This window comes from Pseudophryne corroboree, chromosome 4, assembly GCF_028390025.1.
Source record: "Pseudophryne corroboree isolate aPseCor3 chromosome 4, aPseCor3.hap2, whole genome shotgun sequence".
NCBI classification, from domain to species: Eukaryota; Metazoa; Chordata; class Amphibia; order Anura; family Myobatrachidae; genus Pseudophryne; species Pseudophryne corroboree.
In genome coordinates this window covers 361,980,157-361,999,323 of record NC_086447.1, presented here as the reverse complement: position 1 = coordinate 361,999,323, position 19,167 = coordinate 361,980,157, and the positions used below count along the sequence as shown (strand labels likewise).

Genomic DNA, 19,167 nt, shown 5'->3' with positions numbered 1-19,167 from the left:
CTCCCATAGATCCGAGGAGCGGCGCCGGTGGCCGGAGACGGAGGACAGCAGCGGTCGGGAAACAGGAGCGGGGATGGTGAGTATTTGTTTATTTATTTTTGGGGGGTGATTGGCGCTATTGGGGGCACAGTACAGGGGCACAGTACTTGGGGCTCAACTGCTGAGGGCACAGCTACAGGGGGCATACATGACCACGCCCTTTCTCCAAAGTCACGCCCCTATTTTTTCACCCTGGGCGCCACAAGACCTAGATCCGGCCCTGGTCAGCATACTGTGCAAGGATCTCAGAACACTGTGCAAGGATCTCAGAACACTGGGGGTCATTCCGACCCGTTCGCATGCAGCGGTTTGTCGCTGCGGTGCGAACGTGTCTGGAATGCACATGCGCGGCGGACGCACTGCACACGCGCGCCGTTGCCCGGTGACAGGGGTTGCCGGGTTATGTCGCGCCCAACGAAGAAAGCGGTCGCAGAGTGGACCGCAAGAAGATTGACAGAAAGAAGGCGTTCCTTAGCGTCACCAGACCGTTTGGAGCTGGTTTGGAGGAGTGGTGAAGAAAACGCAGGCATGTCAAGGAGAACGGAGGGCGGATATCTGACGTCAAAGCCGGCCCCAGCATCGCTGAGATCGTCGTACAGGGTAAGTATGTCCAGGGCTGGTCTTGTTTTGCTTGAAATTTTTTTAGCTTAGCAGGGCTGCACAAGCGAGCGCAGCCCTGCTAAGCTAAAATACACTCCCCCATAGGCAGAGTCGGTCCTAGGCATGGGTTAACTAGGCAAATGCCTAGGGCATTTGGTATGCCTAGGGGCACAAGCAGCTTCTGCTGATTAAAATGATATTCGGCATGCCTATAGTCTGTGTGTCCCTGTGGCTGTATCTGCATACGAAATGCTACGTTACAGTGTATTCCTGGAAATCACTGTAATGTAGCATTTCGTATGCAGATACAGCCGCAGTCGCACACAGAATATAGGCATGTCGCATATCATTTTAATCAGCAGAAGCTGCTTATGCATCCTAGCCACACAGTAATGCAAATAAGACGCATTTTCATCATAAATGAATTGTTTGTTGTAATAGTACGTCGCGCGTGCGCATTGTGCCGCATACGCATGCGCAGAAGTGCCATTTTTTGCCTCATCGCTGCACAGCGAATAAATGCAGCTAGCGATCAACTCGGAATGACCACCATAAGGTAAAGTGGTACTACTGTGTGATGTAATGTGAATAAGGGACACTATCGCATGATAAAATGTGAATAAAATTGCACTACAGTGTGGCCTAATTTGAATTGGGGGCACTATTGTGAGGCCATGCCCCTTCCCAGCAAGAACACGCCCCTTGTTGGGCTGTGCGCCGAATGTGCGCACTGTTCCTATTTAAAATATGGGGGTAGGAGCACCAAAATAAGGACTGCTATGGGTGAGGGGTGATGGTGCTGGGCAAGGGGTGCAGGGTCAGAGGCGCAACTAGCGGCGGTGCTAGGGGGCACCAGCCAAAATCTTGCCTAGGGCATCATATTGGTTAGGGTTGGCTCTGCCCATAGGCGTGGACTAGTAGATCACAGCAGCAGCAAAAAGTTGCTGGCTGCGATCAATTTGGAATGACCACCACTGTGCAAAGATCTCAGCGCACTGTGCAAGGATCTCAGAACACTGTGCAAGGTTCTCAGCATACTGTGCAAGGTTCTCAGCATACTGTGCAAGGTTATCAGCATACTGTGCAAGGAGCTCGGCATACTGTGCATGGATCTTAGCATACTGTGCAAGGTTCTCCGCATACTGGGCAAGGTTCTCAGCATACTGTGCATGGATCTCACCATACTGTGCAAGGTTCTCAGCATACTGTGTTAGGTTATCAGCAAACAGTGCAGGGTTCTCAGCATACTGTACAAGGGCCCTCATACCGAGTTGTTCGCTCGCAAGCTGCTTTTAGCAGCATTGCACACGCTAAGCCGCCGCCTACTGGGAGTGAATCTTAGCTTAGCAAAATTGCGAACGAAAGATTCTCAAAATTGCGAATAGAAATTTCTTTGCAGTTTCTGAGTAGCTCGGGACTTACTCTGCCACTGCGATCAGTTCAGTCAGTTTCGTTCCTGGTTTGACGTCACAAACACACCCAGCGTTCGCCCAGACACTCCTCCGTTTCTCCAGCCACTCCCGCGTTTTTCCCAAAAACGGTAGCGTTTTTTCACACACTCCCATAAAACGGCCAGTTTCCGCCCAGAAACACCCACTTCCTGTCAATCACATTACGATCACCAGAACAAAGAAAAAACCTCGTAATGCCGTGAGTAAAATACCAAACTTCTTAGCAAATTTACTTGGCGCAGTCGCAGTGCGAACATTGCGCATGCGCAATTAGCGGAAAATCGCTGCGATGCGAAGAAAATTACCGAGCGAACAACTCGGAATGACCACCAAGGTTCTCAGCATACTGGGGGTCATTCCGAGTTGTTCGCTCGCAAGCTGCTTTTAGCAGCTTTGCACACGCTAAGCCGCCGCCTACTGGGAGTGAATCTTAGCTTATCAAAATTGCGAACGAAAGATTAGCAGAATTGCGAATAGACACTTCTTAGCAGTTTCTGAGTAGCTCCAGACTTACTCGGCATCTGCGATCAGTTTAGTCAGTTTCGTTCCTGGTTTGACGTTACAAACACACCCAGCGTTCGCCCAGACACTCCTCCGTTTCTCCAGCCACTCCCGCGTTTTTCCCAGAAACTGTAGCGTTTTTTCGCACACACTCATGAAACGGCCAGTTTCCGCCCAGAAACACCCACTTCCTGTCAATCACAGTACGATCACCAGAACGAAGAAAAAACCTCGTAATGCCGTGAGTAAAATACCTAACTGCATAGCAAATTTACTTGGCGCAGTCGCACTGCGGACATTGCGCATGCCCATTAGCGACTAATCGCTCCGTTGCGAGAAAAAAATAACGAGCGAACAACTCGGAATGAGCCCCCACTGTGCAAGGTTCTCAGCATACTGTACATGGATCTCAGCATACTGTGCAAGGTTCTCAGCATACTGTACATGGATCTCTCAGCATACTGTACATGGATCTCAGCATACTGTGCATGGTTCTCAGCATACTGTACATGGATCTCAGCATACTGTGTATGGTTCTCAGCATACTGTACATGGATCTCAGCATACTGTACATGGATCTCGGCATACTGTGCATGGTTCTCAGCATACTGTACATGGAGCTCAGCATACTGTGCAAGGTTCTCAGCATACTGTACATGGATCTCAGCATACTGTGCATGGTTCTCAGCATACTGTACATGGATCTCAGCATACTGTGCATGGTTCTCAGCATACTGTGTAAGGTTCTCAGCATACTGTACATGGATCTCAGCATACTGTGCATGGTTCTCAGCATATTGTACATGGAGCTCAGCATACTGTGCATGGATCTCAGCATACTGTACATGGATCTCAGCATACTGTACATGGATCTCAGCATACTGTGCAAGGTTCTCAGCATACTGTACATGGATCTCAGCATACTGTGCAAGGTTGTCAGCATACTGTACATGGTTCTCAGCATACTGTACATGGTTCTCAGCATACTGTACATGGATCTCAGCATACTGTGCATGGTTCTCAGCATATTGTACATGGAGCTCAGCATACTGTGCATGGATCTCAGCATACTGTACATGGATCTCAGCATACTGTACATGGATCTCAGCATACTGTGCAAGGTTCTCAGCATACTGTACATGGATCTCAGCATACTGTGCAAGCTTGTCAGCATACTGTACATGGTTCTCAGCATACTGTACATGGATCTCAGCATACTGTGCATGGTTCTCAGCATACTGTGCATGGTTCTCAGCATACTGTACATGGTTCTCAGCATACTGTACATGGATCTCAGCATACTGTACATGGATCTCAGCATACTGTGCATGGTTCTCAGCATACTGTGCATGGGTGGTCATTCCGAGTTGTTCGCTCGTTGCCGATTTTCACTATATTGCGATTAGACGCTTACTGCGCAAGGTTCGCAGAGCACATGCGCTTAGTTATTTTACACAAAAGTTAGGTATTTTACTCACGGCATAACAAGGAATTTTCATCGTTCTGGTGATCGTACTGTGATTGACAGGAAGTGGGTGTTTCTGGGCGGAAACTGGCCGCTTTCTGGGAGTGTATGAAAAACGCTGGCGTTTCTGGAAAAACGCGGGAGTGTCTGCAGAAACGGGGGAGTGTCTGGGCGAACGCTGGGTGTGTTTGTGACGTCAAACCAGGAACGAAACTGACTGAACTGATCGCAATGGCTGAGTAAGTCTGGAGCTACTCAGAAACTGCTAAGAAATTTCTATTCGCTATTCTGCTAATCTTTCGTTCGTAATTCTGCTAAGCTAAGATACACTCCCAGAGGGCGGCGGCTTAGTGTGTGCAATGCTGCTAAAAGCAGCTAGCGAGCGAACAACTCAGAATGAGGGCCATGGTTCTCAGCATACTGTGCATGGAGCTCAGCATACTGTGCAAGGTTCTCAGCATACTGTACATGGATCTCAGCATACTGTGTGAGGGGGGTCATTCCGAGTTGTTCGCTCGGTAAATTTCTTCGCATCGCAGCGATTTTCCGCTTAGTGCGCATGCGCAATGTTCGCACTGCGACTGCGCCAAGTAAATTTGCTATGCAGTTAGGAATTTTACTCACGGCTTTTTCTTCGTTCTCGTGATCGTACTGTGATTGACAGGAAGTGGGTGTTTCTGGGCGGAAACTGGCCGTTTTATGGGAGTGTGTGAAAAAACGCTACCGTTTCTAGGAAAAACGCGGGAGTGGCTGGAGAAACGGAGGAGTGTCTGGGCGAACGCTGGGTGTGTTTGTGACGTCAAACCAGGAACGACAAGCACTGAATTGATCGCAGATGCCGAGTAAGTCTGGAGCTACTCAGAAACTGCTAAGAAGTGTCTATTCGCAATTCTGCTAATCTTTCGTTCGCAATTTTACTAAGCTAAGATTCACTCCCAGTAGGCGGCGGCTTAGCGTGTGCAAAGCTGCTAAAAGCAGCTTGCGAGCGAACAACTCGGAATGACCCCCAAGGTTCTCAGCATACTGTGCAGGGTTCTCAGCATACTGTGCAAGGTTCTCAGCATACTGTGCATGGAGCTCAGCATACTGTGCAAGGTTCTCAGCATACTGTACATGGATCTCAGCATACTGGGCAAGGTTCTCAGTATACTGTACATGGATCTCAGCATACTGTGCATGGTTCTCAGCATACTGTGCAAGGTTCTCAGCATACTGTGCATGGTTCTCAGCATACTTTGCATGGTTCTCAGCATAGTGTGCATGGTTCTCAGCATACTGTGCATGGTTCTCAGCATATTGTGCATGGTTCTCAGCATACTGTGCATGGTTCTCAGCATATTGTACATGGAGCTCAGCATACTGTGCATGGAGCTCAGCATATTGTACATGGAGCTCAGCATACTGTGCATGGAGCTCAGCATACTGTGCATGGTTCTCAGCATACTGTGTAAGGTTCTCAGCATACTGGGCAAGGTTCTCAGCATACTGTGTAAGGTTCTCAGCATACTGGGCAAGGTTCCCAGTATACTGTACATGGAGCTCAGCATACTGTGCAAGGTTCTCAGCATACTGTACATGGAGCTCAGCATACTGTGCATGGTTCTCAGCATACTGTGCAAGGTTCTCAGCATACTGTGCATGGTTCTCAGCATACTTTGCATGGTTCTCAGCATAGTGTGCATGGTTCTCAGCATACTGTGCATGGAGCTCAGCATACTGTGCAAGGTTCTCAGCATACTGTACATGGATCTCAGCATACTGGGCAAGGTTCTCAGTATACTGTACATGGATCTCAGCATACTGTGCATGGTTCTCAGCATACTGTGCAAGGTTCTCAGCATACTGTGCATGGTTCTCAGCATACTTTGCATGGTTCTCAGCATAGTGTGCATGGTTCTCAGCATATTGTGCATGGTTCTCAGCATACTGTGCATGGTTCTCAGCATACTGTACATGGATCTCAGCATACTGTGCAAGGTTCTCAGCATACTGTACATGGAGCTCAGCATACTGTGCATGTATCTCAGCATACTGTGCATGGTTCTCAGCATACTGTGCATGGTTCTCAGCATACTGTGCATGGAGCTCAGCATACTGTGCATGGTTCTCAGCATACTGTGCATGGTTCTCAGCATATTGTACATGGAGCTCAGCATACTGTGCATGGATCTCAGCATACTGTGCATGGTTCTCAGCATACTGTGCATGGTTCTCAGCATACTGTGCATGGATCTCAGCATACTGTGCATGGTTCTCAGCATACTGTGCATGGTTCTCAACATATTGTACATGGAGCTCAGCATACTGTGCATGGAGCTCAGCATATTGTACATGGAGCTCAGCATATTGTACATGGAGCTCAGCATATTGTACATGGATCTCAGCATACTGTGCATGGTTCTCAGCATACTGTGCATGGTTCTCAGCATATTGTACATGGAGCTCAGCATACTGTGCATGGATCTCAGCATACTGTGCATGGTTCTCAGCATACTGTGCATGGTTCTCAACATATTGTACATGGAGCTCAGCATACTGTGCATGGAGCTCAGCATATTGTACATGGAGCTCAGCATATTGTACATGGAGCTCAGCATATTGTACATGGATCTCAGCATACTGTGCATGGTTCTCAGCATACTGTGCATGGTTCTCAGCATATTGTACATGGAGCTCAGCATACTGTGCATGGATCTCAGCATACTGTGCATGGTTCTCAGCATACTGTGCATGGTTCTCAGCATACTGTGCATGGATCTCAGCATACTGTGCATGGTTCTCAGCATACTGTGCATGGTTCTCAACATATTGTACATGGAGCTCAGCATACTGTGCATGGAGCTCAGCATATTGTACATGGAGCTCAGCATATTGTACATGGAGCTCAGCATATTGTACATGGTTCTCAGCATACTGTGCATGGAGCTCAGCATACTGTGCATGGTTCTCAGCATACTGTGCATGGTTCTCAGCATATTGTACATGGAGCTCAGCATACTGTGCATGGAGCTCAGCATACTGTGCATGGATCTCAGCATACTGTGCATGGTTCTCAGCATACTGTGCATGGTTCTCAGCATATTGTGCATGGTTCTCAGCATACTGTGCATGGTTCTCAGCATACTGTGCATGGTTCTCAACATATTGTACATGGAGCTCAGCATACTGCGCATGGAGCTCAGCATATTGTACATGGAGCTCAGCATATTGTACATGGAGCTCAGCATATTGTACATGGAGCTCAGCATACTGCGCAAGGTTCTTAGCATACTGTGCATGGTTCTCAGCATACTGTGCATGGTTCTCAGCATACTGTGTAAGGTTCTCAGCATACTGTACATGGTTCTCAGCATATTGTACATGGAGCTCAGCATACTGTGCATGGAGCTCAGCATATTGTACATGGAGCTCAGCATACTGTGCATGGAGCTCAGCATATTGTACATGGAGCTCAGCATACTGTGCATGGAGCTCAGCATATTGTGCATGGATCTCAGCATACTGTACATGGAGCTCAGCATACTGTGCATGGAGCTCAGCATATTGTACATGGAGCTCAGCATACTGTTCATGGAGCTCAGCATATTGTACATGGAGCTCAGCATATTATTAAAGGATCTCAGCACACTGGGGTTATTCAGAGAAGGTCGCAGATTTTGCTATCAGAGCAAAATCTGTGTCACGATCCGGGTATCTGGACGCCATTTCTTACCCATCAGATGCCTCCTAAGGCTGGCTCAGCGCTCCAGGACCGGATCCCATCTGTTATCCTGATGTGTACATTCCTGTATCCTCTCCTGTCACTCTGGGACGCTGTCACAGTAAACGCCATATTACACCTGGCATGGCGTCTCCCGCGGCCTCCGCCGCCGTCCCTGCTTTTCTGCATGCAGAGTGTCTGAGTGGCGATTACGTCAGCCGCGGCCTCCGCTGTGTCCGCGTGGTTGGATGTGCATCTGTCAGCCTGGCGCCTCCTGTCTCCGGTGGCCGGCGCCGCCATTACTGTTTTCATTACCACATGGATTACAAACCAAACTTCCCTCCAAGTGTCTGCATGGGCGCAGCCATCTTGGATTCTGTCAGCTGATCATTTCCACCAATCTGTTCTCAGTATTGATAATCTGCATAATTGCCTAGCCAATCCCTTCCTTGCTGCAGGTATAAATACACTGTGCCTGAGCAAGGAAGGCGTCAGTGCTTTGGTTGTCAAACCTAGTTCCTGTTTGTCTCTCTCCTGTGATTGTCTTCCAGGTTCCAGCTCCTGTCTCAAGACTTCCACCATAGAGACCCGCACCAGCATTCCACCTGCGGTGTAGCCTGACTCTCCAATCCATTGTGGATTCATCTGTTTCCAGCTACAACATTACCTGCTTCCAGCTCAGCTTCCAGCAGAGTACAGCTTCTCTTAAAGGGCCGGTGTCCTTTCTACACTTTACCACTCTCCACCGGTATTATTATTTCTCCGCTCTCAAGTTCTACATTTCAGTTCATATTTCATCGCTCCCAAGTTCATTTATTATTTAACTGGTTCCAGCCAGTATCCACTCCGTGCTAACAACAGTCTGGTTCCAGCCAGTATCCACAGGAGCCGTTTTATCTTCAGCAACCCAGCTTTTCCTGGAACACCAGCTGGCACAATCCTGGGTTATCTCCATTGCTACAGTCGGGCCTGGTAAGGACTTTCCATCTAGAAGATTATAAGAACTATCTCACACTACCAGTGCCCTGTGGCTCCTGCCATCCTGTAGTACCCAGGAACTGTATTTATTCTTTGCTGACTTTTACGTTTTCTTTTACTGCTGCTGTGTTGCGGAGTTGTCATAATAAACATCATTGACTTTTATCCAAGTTGTCGTGGTCACGCCTTCGGGCAGTTATTATTCATGTTACTTACATGTCCAGGGGTCTGATACAACCTCCCAGGTTCCGGTACATCTCAGCCCCTACAACTGAGGCTGCCTCCCGTCAGCTCAGGCCCTCAGTTGTGACAGTAAGCACTGACCTAATGAATCCAGCCGGAGACCAGGATCAAGCGGCCAGGCCGATGCAAGAACTGGCAGCCCGACTAGAACATCAGGAGGCTGCACAGGGCCACATCATCCGCTGTCTCCAGGATCTCTCTACTCGGCTGGATGGGATTCAGACAACTCTCCGTGGATCAGGCGCGTCTGGTGCGTCAACCACAGTGACTCCAGCTATAAACCCACCCACCTTACCCATTTCTGCTCCACGTCTTCATCTTCCAACGCCAGCAAAATTTGACGGATCTCCAAGATTCTGCAGGGGATTTCTCAACCAGTGTGAGATTCAGTTTGAGCTACAACCTGGCAATTTTCCCAGTGACCGTACAAAAATTGCCTACATTATTTCTCTTCTCAGTGGCTCAGCCCTTGATTGGGCATCACCGTTATGGGAGAGGTCCGACACCCTGCTATCTTCCTACACTGCCTTCGTGTCAACATTCAGGCGCATCTTCGACGAGCCAGGCCGGGTAACCTCAGCTTCATCCGAGATTCTCAGTTTACGCCAGGGGTCACGTACTGTAGGACAATATCTGATACAGTTCCAGATCCTGGCATCCGAACTGGCATGGAACGACGAGGCCCTGTATGCTGCATTCTGGCATGGCTTATCTGAGCGTATTAAAGATGAGTTAGCTACCAGAGACTTACCTTCTAAGTTAGATGAGCTAATCTCACTCTGCACAAAAGTTGATTTACGTTTCAGAGAGAGAGCAACTGAGCGTGGAAGATCATCTGCTCCAAAATCTTCTGCTCCTCCTCCTCGTCAACTGTCACCATCTAAAGATGAGCCCATGCAACTTGGCCGTTCCCGTTTAACTCCTGCTGAGCGCCGAAGACGTCTCTCCGAGTCTCTCTGTCTCTATTGTGCAGCTCCGTCTCACACCATTAATGCCTGTCCCAAACGTCCGGGAAACTCCAAATCCTAGCTCGCCAAGGAGAGGGCCGGCTAGGAGTAATGATCTCCTCTCCATCTCCTCAAGATTGTAATCTCCCAGTCTCGCTTCAAGTTGCTCAACGTTATCGGAACGTCATTGCCCTCCTTGATTCCGGAGCAGCTGGGAACTTTATTACCGAAGCCTATGTTAAACGGTGGTCCCTACCCACCGAGAGACTTCCTTCGTCCATTTCTTTAACTGCCGTGGATGGCAGCAAAATTTTTGATGCAGTTATTTCTTTAAGGACTCTACCAGTTCGTCTGAGAGTGGGAGTTCTTCATTCCGAACTTATTTCTTTTTTAGTGATTCCAAGAGCCACACATCCTGTGGTCCTGGGCCTTCCATGGCTCCGTCTTCACAATCCTACAATTGATTGGACGACTACGCAAATCCTGGCATGGGGTTCCTCCTGTGCTGAGACATGTTTGTTTAAAGTATTGCCTGTCTGTTCTTCCTCCCCCAGGTCGTCTGATGTTCCACCTCCTCCATATCAAGATTTCACGGATGTGTTCAGTAAAGCTTCTGCTGATATCCTTCCTCCTCATAGAGAATGGGACTGTCCGATTGATCTCGTTCCAGGGAAGGTTCCACCTCGAGGCCGAACTTATCCGTTGTCTCTGCCTGAGACGCATTCTATGGAGGAATATATTAAAGAGAACCTAGCAAAGGGGTTCATTCGACCTTCTTCTTCTCCAGCCGGCGCAGGCTTCTTTTTTGTAAAAAAGAAAGATGGTGGTCTGCGGCCGTGCATCGACTACAGAGGTTTGAACGACATTACCATCAAGAACCGTTATCCTTTACCCCTGATTACTGAGCTCTTTGACAGAGTTAGCGGAGCTACCATCTTTACAAAGCTGGACTTGAGAGGTGCATACAATCTCATCCGGATCCGTGAGGGTGACGAGTGGAAGACCGCCTTTAACACCCGTGACGGACATTATGAGTACCTCGTCATGCCCTTCGGATTGAGCAATGCTCCAGCTGTCTTCCAGCATTTTGTCAATGAGATCTTCAGAGACATTCTATACCGTCATGTCGTGGTCTATCTAGACGATATCCTCATTTTTGCCAACGATTTAGAGGAACATCGTTTTTGGGTTAAAGAGGTTCTGTCCCGTCTCCGTGTCAATCATCTCTATTGCAAATTAGAAAAATGCATCTTTGAAGTCAAGTCCATTCCGTTTCTAGGGTACATTGTGTCCGGTTCCGGACTAGAGATGGATCCTGAGAAACTACAAGCAATCCAAAATTGGCCGGTACCCTTAACCCTCAAAGGGGTCCAGAGGTTCTTAGGGTTCGCCAACTATTACCGAAAGTTTATACGAGACTTTTCCACCATTGTGGCGCCTATTACTGCTTTCACTAAGAAGGGTGCTAACCCGTCCAAGTGGTCTGAAGAAGCCATGCAAGCATTTCATCTTTTAAAACAAAGGTTCATCTCTGCGCCTGTTCTGAAACAGCCTGACATCGACTCTCCTTTCATCTTAGAGGTGGATGCCTCCTCCGTTGGAGTAGGAGCGGTGTTATCTCAGAGGGCTAAAGATGGCCATTTACACCCTTGCAGTTTCTTCTCCCGGAAGTTCTCCCCAGCTGAGCGCAACTATGCCATTGGCGACCAGGAGTTGCTAGCCATCAAGCTCGCTCTAGAAGAGTGGAGGTATCTGTTGGAGGGAGCTTCTCATTCAATCACCATACTTACAGACCACAAGAACCTTTTATATCTGAAAGGCGCACAATGTCTCAACCCTCGTCAGGCCAGATGGGCACTTTTCTTTTCCAGGTTCGACTTCAAACTCCAGTTCTGTCCGGGCTCTCAGAATCGCAAGGCCGATGCCCTTTCCCGCTCATGGGAGCAAGAAAATGAGTCAGAGTCTTCAGACAAGCATCCTATTATAAATCCGTTGGCATTCTCCACGGTAGGGATGGACTCTACGCCCCCATCAGGGAAAAGTTTTGTGAAACCGATGCTAAGGAAGAAGCTCATGCATTGGGCCCATGCTTCCCGTTTTGCCGGACATACAGGTATCCAAAAAACCCTGGAGTTTATCTCTAGGTCCTATTGGTGGCCAACTCTGAAAAAGGACGTCTTGGAGTTTATTGCATCTTGCCCAAAGTGTGCTCAACATAAGGTATCCCGCCAGTCGCCTGCGGGGCAACTGGTTCCACTATCTGTTCCCCGTCGACCTTGGACCCATTTGTCGATGGATTTTATTACAGATTTACCCATGTGCAACAAGTTCAATACCATCTGGGTGGTAGTTGACCGGTTCACCAAGATGGCACACTTCATTCCTCTCACCGGTCTTCCGTCAGCTTCCAAGTTGGCTCAAGTATTCATACAAGAGATCTTCCGACTCCACGGTCTTCCTGAAGAAATTATCTCAGATCGAGGAGTTCAATTCACAGCCAAATTCTGGCGAAGTTTATGTCAAGTCCTCCAAGTCAAGCTAAAGTTTTCCACGGCTTACCATGCTCAGACCAATGGTCAAACCGAGAGGGTGAATCAGGACTTGGAGGCCTTCCTCCGCATCTATGTGTCCTCCTCTCAAGATGACTGGGTTCAATTACTTCCCTGGGCCGAGTTCTGTCATAACAACCAGTATCATTCTTCATCTGCTTCAACACCATTCTTCACTAACTTTGGATTCCACCCTAAAGTCCCTGAGTTCCAACCGCTTCCAGCAACTTCTGTTCCCGCAGTGGATATCACCTTGCATCAGTTTGCCAATATCTGGAAGAGCGTACGATCAGCTCTGCTCAAGGCATCGTTCAGGTACAAGAAGTTTGCGGATAAGAAGCGTCGAGCAGTTCCTGCTCTCAAGGTGGGTGATCGGGTATGGTTATCCACGAAGAATTTGAGGTTAAGAGTTCCCAGTATGAAGTTTGCACCTCGCTATATCGGTCCTTTCAAGATTGAACAAGTCATCAATCCTGTTGCTTACAGACTCCAGTTGCCTCCCTTCTTAAAAATACCCAGGACATTCCATGTTTCCCTGTTGAAACCGCTGATCTTGAATCGGTTTCATTCCTCACTTCCTCCAACTCCGAAAGTCCAAACTCAACGAGGCGTTGAGTATGAAGTGGCCAAGATCCTGGACTCACGTCACCGTTACGGTCAACTACAATATCTTATTGACTGGAAGGGTTATGGTCCTGAGGAACGTTCATGGACCAATGCTTCTGATGTCCATGCTCCTGCCTTGGTCCGGAGATTCCATTCCAAGTTTCCTCAAAAGCCAAAGAAGTGTCCTGGGGCCACTCCTAAAGGGGGGGGTGCTGTCACGATCCGGGTATCTGGACGCCATTTCTTACCCATCAGATGCCTCCTAAGGCTGGCTCAGCGCTCCAGGACCGGATCCCATCTGTTATCCTGATGTGTACATTCCTGTATCCTCTCCTGTCACTCTGGGACGCTGTCACAGTAAACGCCATATTACACCTGGCATGGCGTCTCCCGCGGCCTCCGCCGCCGTCCCTGCTCTTCTGCATGCAGAGTGTCTGAGTGGCGATTACGTCAGCCGCGGCCTCCGCTGTGTCCGCGTGGTTGGATGTGCATCTGTCAGCCTGGCGCCTCCTGTCTCCGGTGGCCGGCGCCGCCATTACTGTTTTCATTACCACATGGATTACAAACCAAACTTCCCTCCAAGTGTCTGCATGGGCGCAGCCATCTTGGATTCTGTCAGCTGATCATTTCCACCAATCTGTTCTCAGTATTGATAATCTGCATAATTGCCTAGCCAATCCCTTCCTTGCTGCAGGTATAAATACACTGTGCCTGAGCAAGGAAGGCGTCAGTGCTTTGGTTGTCAAACCTAGTTCCTGTTTGTCTCTCTCCTGTGATTGTCTTCCAGGTTCCAGCTCCTGTCTCAAGACTTCCACCATAGAGACCCGCACCAGCATTCCACCTGCAGTGTAGCCTGACTCTCCAATCCATTGTGGATTCATCTGTTTCCAGCTACAACATTACCTGCTTCCAGCTCAGCTTCCAGCAGAGTACAGCTTCTCTTAAAGGGCCGGTGTCCTTTCTACACTTTACCACTCTCCACCGGTATTATTATTTCTCCGCTCTCAAGTTCTACATTTCAGTTCATATTTCATCGCTCCCAAGTTCATTTATTATTTAACTGGTTCCAGCCAGTATCCACTCCGTGCTAACAACAGTCTGGTTCCAGCCAGTATCCACAGCAGCCGTTTTATCTTCAGCAACCCAGCTTTTCCTGGAACACCAGCTGGCACAATCCTGGGTTATCTCCATTGCTACAGTCGGGCCTGGTAAGGACTTTCCATCTAGAAGATTATAAGAACTATCTCACACTACCAGTGCCCTGTGGCTCCAGCCATCCTGTAGTACCCAGGAACTGTATTTATTCTTTGCTGACTTTTACGTTTTCTTTTACTGCTGCTGTGTTGCGGAGTTGTCATAATAAACATCATTGACTTTTATCCAAGTTGTCGTGGTCACGCCTTCGGGCAGTTATTATTCATGTTACTTACATGTCCAGGGGTCTGATACAACCTCCCAGGTTCCGGTACATCTCAGCCCCTACAACTGAGGCTGCCTCCCGTCAGCTCAGGCCCTCAGTTGTGACAATCTGCAACCATACTTCTCACATGCTGGGGGCCGCCCAGCACAGGGAAAGGCCACCCAGCATGTGTGGCGCCTTCCCGCGATGCGACTGCAGTTGAATTGATATCGCATTGAATAGTGGTTGACCTCTGCCTAGGCAGCATAGCTGTTTAGGCAGGGGTACTGTCGTCATGTTTCCTATCGCAGGAAACACAGTCAACTTCATTGGCCGGCCACCCCGAAAATGACCATGAAATGCCTACATTTACTGCCCCCCCCTGCTGCGTCGCTGCCCCCAGATGCCCATCGCCTATCAATCACTATGCAATCGCATCTTTACGGGTTAAGTGATTAATATTCACAAACTTGAAAATGGTCTGTAAAATGATGGTGAAAACTCATTGGCGTAGTCCATCTCTCAACAGTTTTCTAGTGATTTTTCAGAACTGTAACTGCGGAAGTGGGACTCCGGAGAGGTAAGTACTGAAGAAATGGGTGCCCCCATGGACCCGAGGGGCCAGTGTGCACTGCATCCATTATAGATACCCCACTGCCTGTACCACTATATACTGTTTGTGAAAGCAAATATGTCAGTCAGTTGCATTACCATATTTATACCACCTATTTTACATTATCTGGGTTTTAACTACACAAACTATGTTCCCCTTATGAACATAAACAGAAGAATAAACAGTTTTATTATTTTATACTTAAGCATTATCCAAAATGTTAACCCTGCATTATAATAAAAATGAAATAAATTGGGCTAATTAACTGGATTTTGTTACACAAGAAAATATAACTGGGCTAATGCATATCGGTAACGAAACAATGTTATTTAAGCTTCTAATTATAATGTTACTATGAGCTATGTGCTAATATAAGGGTATGCAGAGCGTGACACTGGGGGCTCTGTTTTACAGGAAGCTTATTTATTCAATTACTAGAAATTTCTGAAGCGTTGTTATGTCAGATAGAGAGACAGGAGATACATCATGTTGCTGGAAGAAGTAACAGAACAGCAACACCCCCCCCCCCCCCCCCCGCCACCACCACCACCACAAAATAAAACCCTGCAAACATATTTCTATACTGTTTAACCAGTTTTAAAACACTAAATTGAAGAAAAACAAGCATTCATATTCCTCAGCCATTCACAGATTGGTAGAGAGCCGACACCTCATGTACATGTGCAGCAGGTGGCATACTTAACTACAAACTATCTAACACAATATGCATGTGAGCTTGTAAAACTTGAATAAGTCCACGTAAAACCATTATAAGCCTTCGCCAGTTAAATTAAACAATTTTATGGCAGTTTTTCCCGATTTCCATCATCAAGCTCTCCTAACAGTCCAGGTTTTAATAATATCCATGATTGGGTACAGTTGAATCTATTAGTGCATTAGTAATTTTTATTCAATGACCTGTGCTCTTGCAAGGATAACCTTGTGATCCATTGCATCACGCGTCCGAAAAGAAGACATGGCTTTGCAGGAAGATGGCATGGCCTCATGGGAGCCTCGCCAATGTCATTAAAGGGGGCATGGGCTAACAGGAAGCCCCCGGTTACCTCACTCCACGGTGTGTGGGCTGACCCCGGAGACTGTTCCAGCTTTTTCTCAGTCATAGGGGCCTAGTGCTGGAGGATAATGTCTTACTGCAGCACCAGGCTCTTTTCACTGGGGAGGAGTCGGCATTTGGTGTCACCCCTTGTAAGGGTGACACCTGGGTGTGCCTGCACCCCTATAGCAAATCCTCTGGATCTATAGATACCATTTTTTGAAAGAACTCCCTCCCCCATTTTCAGTTCAATAAAGGGTAATTGGCCTAAGGCAGCCCTTTGGGGCACACTTCTTGTGGATAATTATTCAAGGGACAATCACTGCATTAGTGGTCATATGAGTTACTTTTCTACGCTAGTTTTATTATGTATTACTTTGCTTTAGCATAGCTGTCAATGGTCTCCAATTTCTAAGCACAATTCTAAGTATTATATTTGTCCCTGGGTCTATTTATCCCTGCTGTGACTATTTCTGTTTTATTTACATGCCACTTGCACAGTGTGATTGCATTTCTTGTAGGTTTTAGATGCAATACATACAGCTCATAGCACTTGTTGTACTAGGTCCTGGGTATAATTCCAACCCCAACCAGCCCTCTGACAGCATGGAACTTCTTCACCTTTGTTTTTATTTTTTATGGGTGCCACTATTTTCTCCTATAGTATAAATACACACTAATAAGTTAACTGAGTTACTTGGCTGATTGGCTTCATAACACTAATGTATGTGTCTGTGAGACTGGCAGGGAATTAAAATGTCGCAGTAAGCTTCAGTGGACCAGGGACTGATGTAAATGGAAAAAAACCAAAACAACATTCTGTGACTGCATAGTGCTGTATAATACGTAGGTTGTCATTATATAAATAACATGATATTAAGGCATCAGGTTCACTCAATAAAATAGTGCTAAGTTCATGAGCAGGCAAATATCTTAGTTGCATTTGCTCAACGGCTGGGTCTACTTTTAAAAATCTTGGCAGCTAATGTTTTATATATATGTTAAAAGAAATGTAGACAGATTAATACATGTCAAAAGAGACGCAGACAGAAAACACAACAATGATTGTAATGCCATCTTATAAATGAAAGGGTGTGTATGACACAAAATGAAGTGCCATTCATCATGAATGAAATACAGGAAACAGTCTTCTGCAATCTGCTTACTAATCTTATCACTCACCCTCCCACGAATCTGACATGTCTGTGCATTACAGTGACCTCTGTACCCACCCTATACACTGCAAAGCTTGGTATCAGAGACTTCTCCCTGGCTCTATGGGAAATCGTCAAACAATACTGGCAACTGGCAAGCATGTTCTTTGGCTAGACTTTTGCTAGTGACATTGGGTACGCAAAAGTTCAATACACATGTGGACGTGCTCTGTTCCACAGAGCCAGCTTCTGCTTCCAGAAGAAATAACAATGTGCATCCTCTTTAGGATATAGTTTTAAATGTTTACTTGAGATACAAAGCTTTGCCTTTTCACATAAGGTAATAATGATAAGTCGCAAGGCAACCTCTGACAAGCCTCCCTGGGGCCCCAGTCACCAACTAATGACAGACAGGGCACAGAGAGCATGGTCACTAGATGCCAGTACATGTATGAAGTTGAGTAGGGCACTTGTTGGGCTAATAATTAATGACATAAAAATAAAATGGAGCAATGCATGTGGTATCATTGTTTAACCTTTTGTTTTTGAATATTTTTTTTTATCTGTTCATGATCTGTGGTTGCTGAAATATGTAATTAATCATTGCTTATAATTATATTCATGGTGAAAAGCCAAGCAGCTATAAATCATAAATAAATATTTGATAGGTATTTTGTCACTTATGCCAAAGGCTTGACAAATCTGGGCTTTAGATTTAAGACAATTAACAAGATTTTGACATGAAATTATACAGATTTGTTGCAAAGCAATCATCGACCCCCCATGTCTGGGAATCAATGCTGTGAGTGCGCAAGGCACCCCAATCCCTCAGGAGCAGAGCACCTACCCCTACCAGGTCCTTACCATAAGAGGTGTGTGGGGGAGATACAGTACTTTCTTCTCCCATCAGGTTGGGTATGTGATGCTTTAAAGGTGTACTCCCTAGCAGGGCAAAATATATACACATGGTTGTGGTCAGATATGAGACTAAGGAGAGAGAATTGACTGCATGGGAAAGGAAAGAGTTAAACATCTGGTGAGGGGTGGACCTAGCTGTGAGGAAAGTACAGCCTTTTTGAAGGGGAGGGTTTAATATATATAGGGAAGGTGAGGCCATTTTAGCTCTCTCTTGTGGTGATTTGCCTTTGAGTGGGTGAGTGCTGCATTGCAGGACATTCCCAACTTTTATTGTGCTTTCCCTGGGGCTCATGGAATTTTCTTAAAACTCTCCTCCGCATCCCTCCTCTGCTCCTTCGCCAGTGTGGATTTTGAAGGCGGCCTTGCCGCTTGGGTGTCCGTGCGAGATGTCAGGCGGTGGCTCAGTGGTTAGAGGCTCTGACTATGGAGCAGCTCAGTGCTGCGGAGCCCGGTTCGGATCCCAGCTGCAGCCACTGATGCTTGCCCGGGCATGGGAGTAGATTTATGGTGGGCTTTGCCAGTGATCCCCTCATAGTGTCACCCATGCTGGAGAGAGGCGCTGCTCCGAACCATTAGCAGGTCCCTGTAGGCCTGACCGCTGAAGTGAGCTGCACATAGTGCTGCCAGGGCGGATTTGCCTGCCGGGCGCGAGCGGCGAAGTGGACCAGGAGGCCTGTCTGGCCGCCCGGAGGGGGTAGGACATCAGCCCTCACCTCCGGCCGCTGCTGAGGAGATTGCCATGTCAGGTGCCCGCGGGCGCGCGCAGGCGCGCCGGGCGCTCGTCCGTGGAGCCGCACTCGGCTCCGACTTCTTCCCCCTTGCCGAGGCATGGTAGAGGTGCCGGGCGGGGGGAGGGAGCCGAGCGGGAGACTGGTCAGTGCCGAGCGAGGCCTGTCGCGGGGTCTCGCACGGCGGTGGAGCTTTAGATCTCTGCCGGGAGTCCAGCTGCG

At 47.7% G+C, this 19,167-nt stretch overlaps 1 non-coding gene across 1 annotated transcript; it reads left to right on the top strand.

The window, feature by feature from the left end:
* The first annotated feature begins 18,705 nt into the window (after nt 1-18,705).
* On the top strand, nt 18,706-18,835 carry LOC134913629 (small nucleolar RNA SNORA42/SNORA80 family). The gene has a single exon (XR_010177330.1). It is a non-coding gene; the product is annotated as a small nucleolar RNA SNORA42/SNORA80 family (small nucleolar RNA).
* Nucleotides 18,836-19,167: the final 332 nt, after the last annotated feature.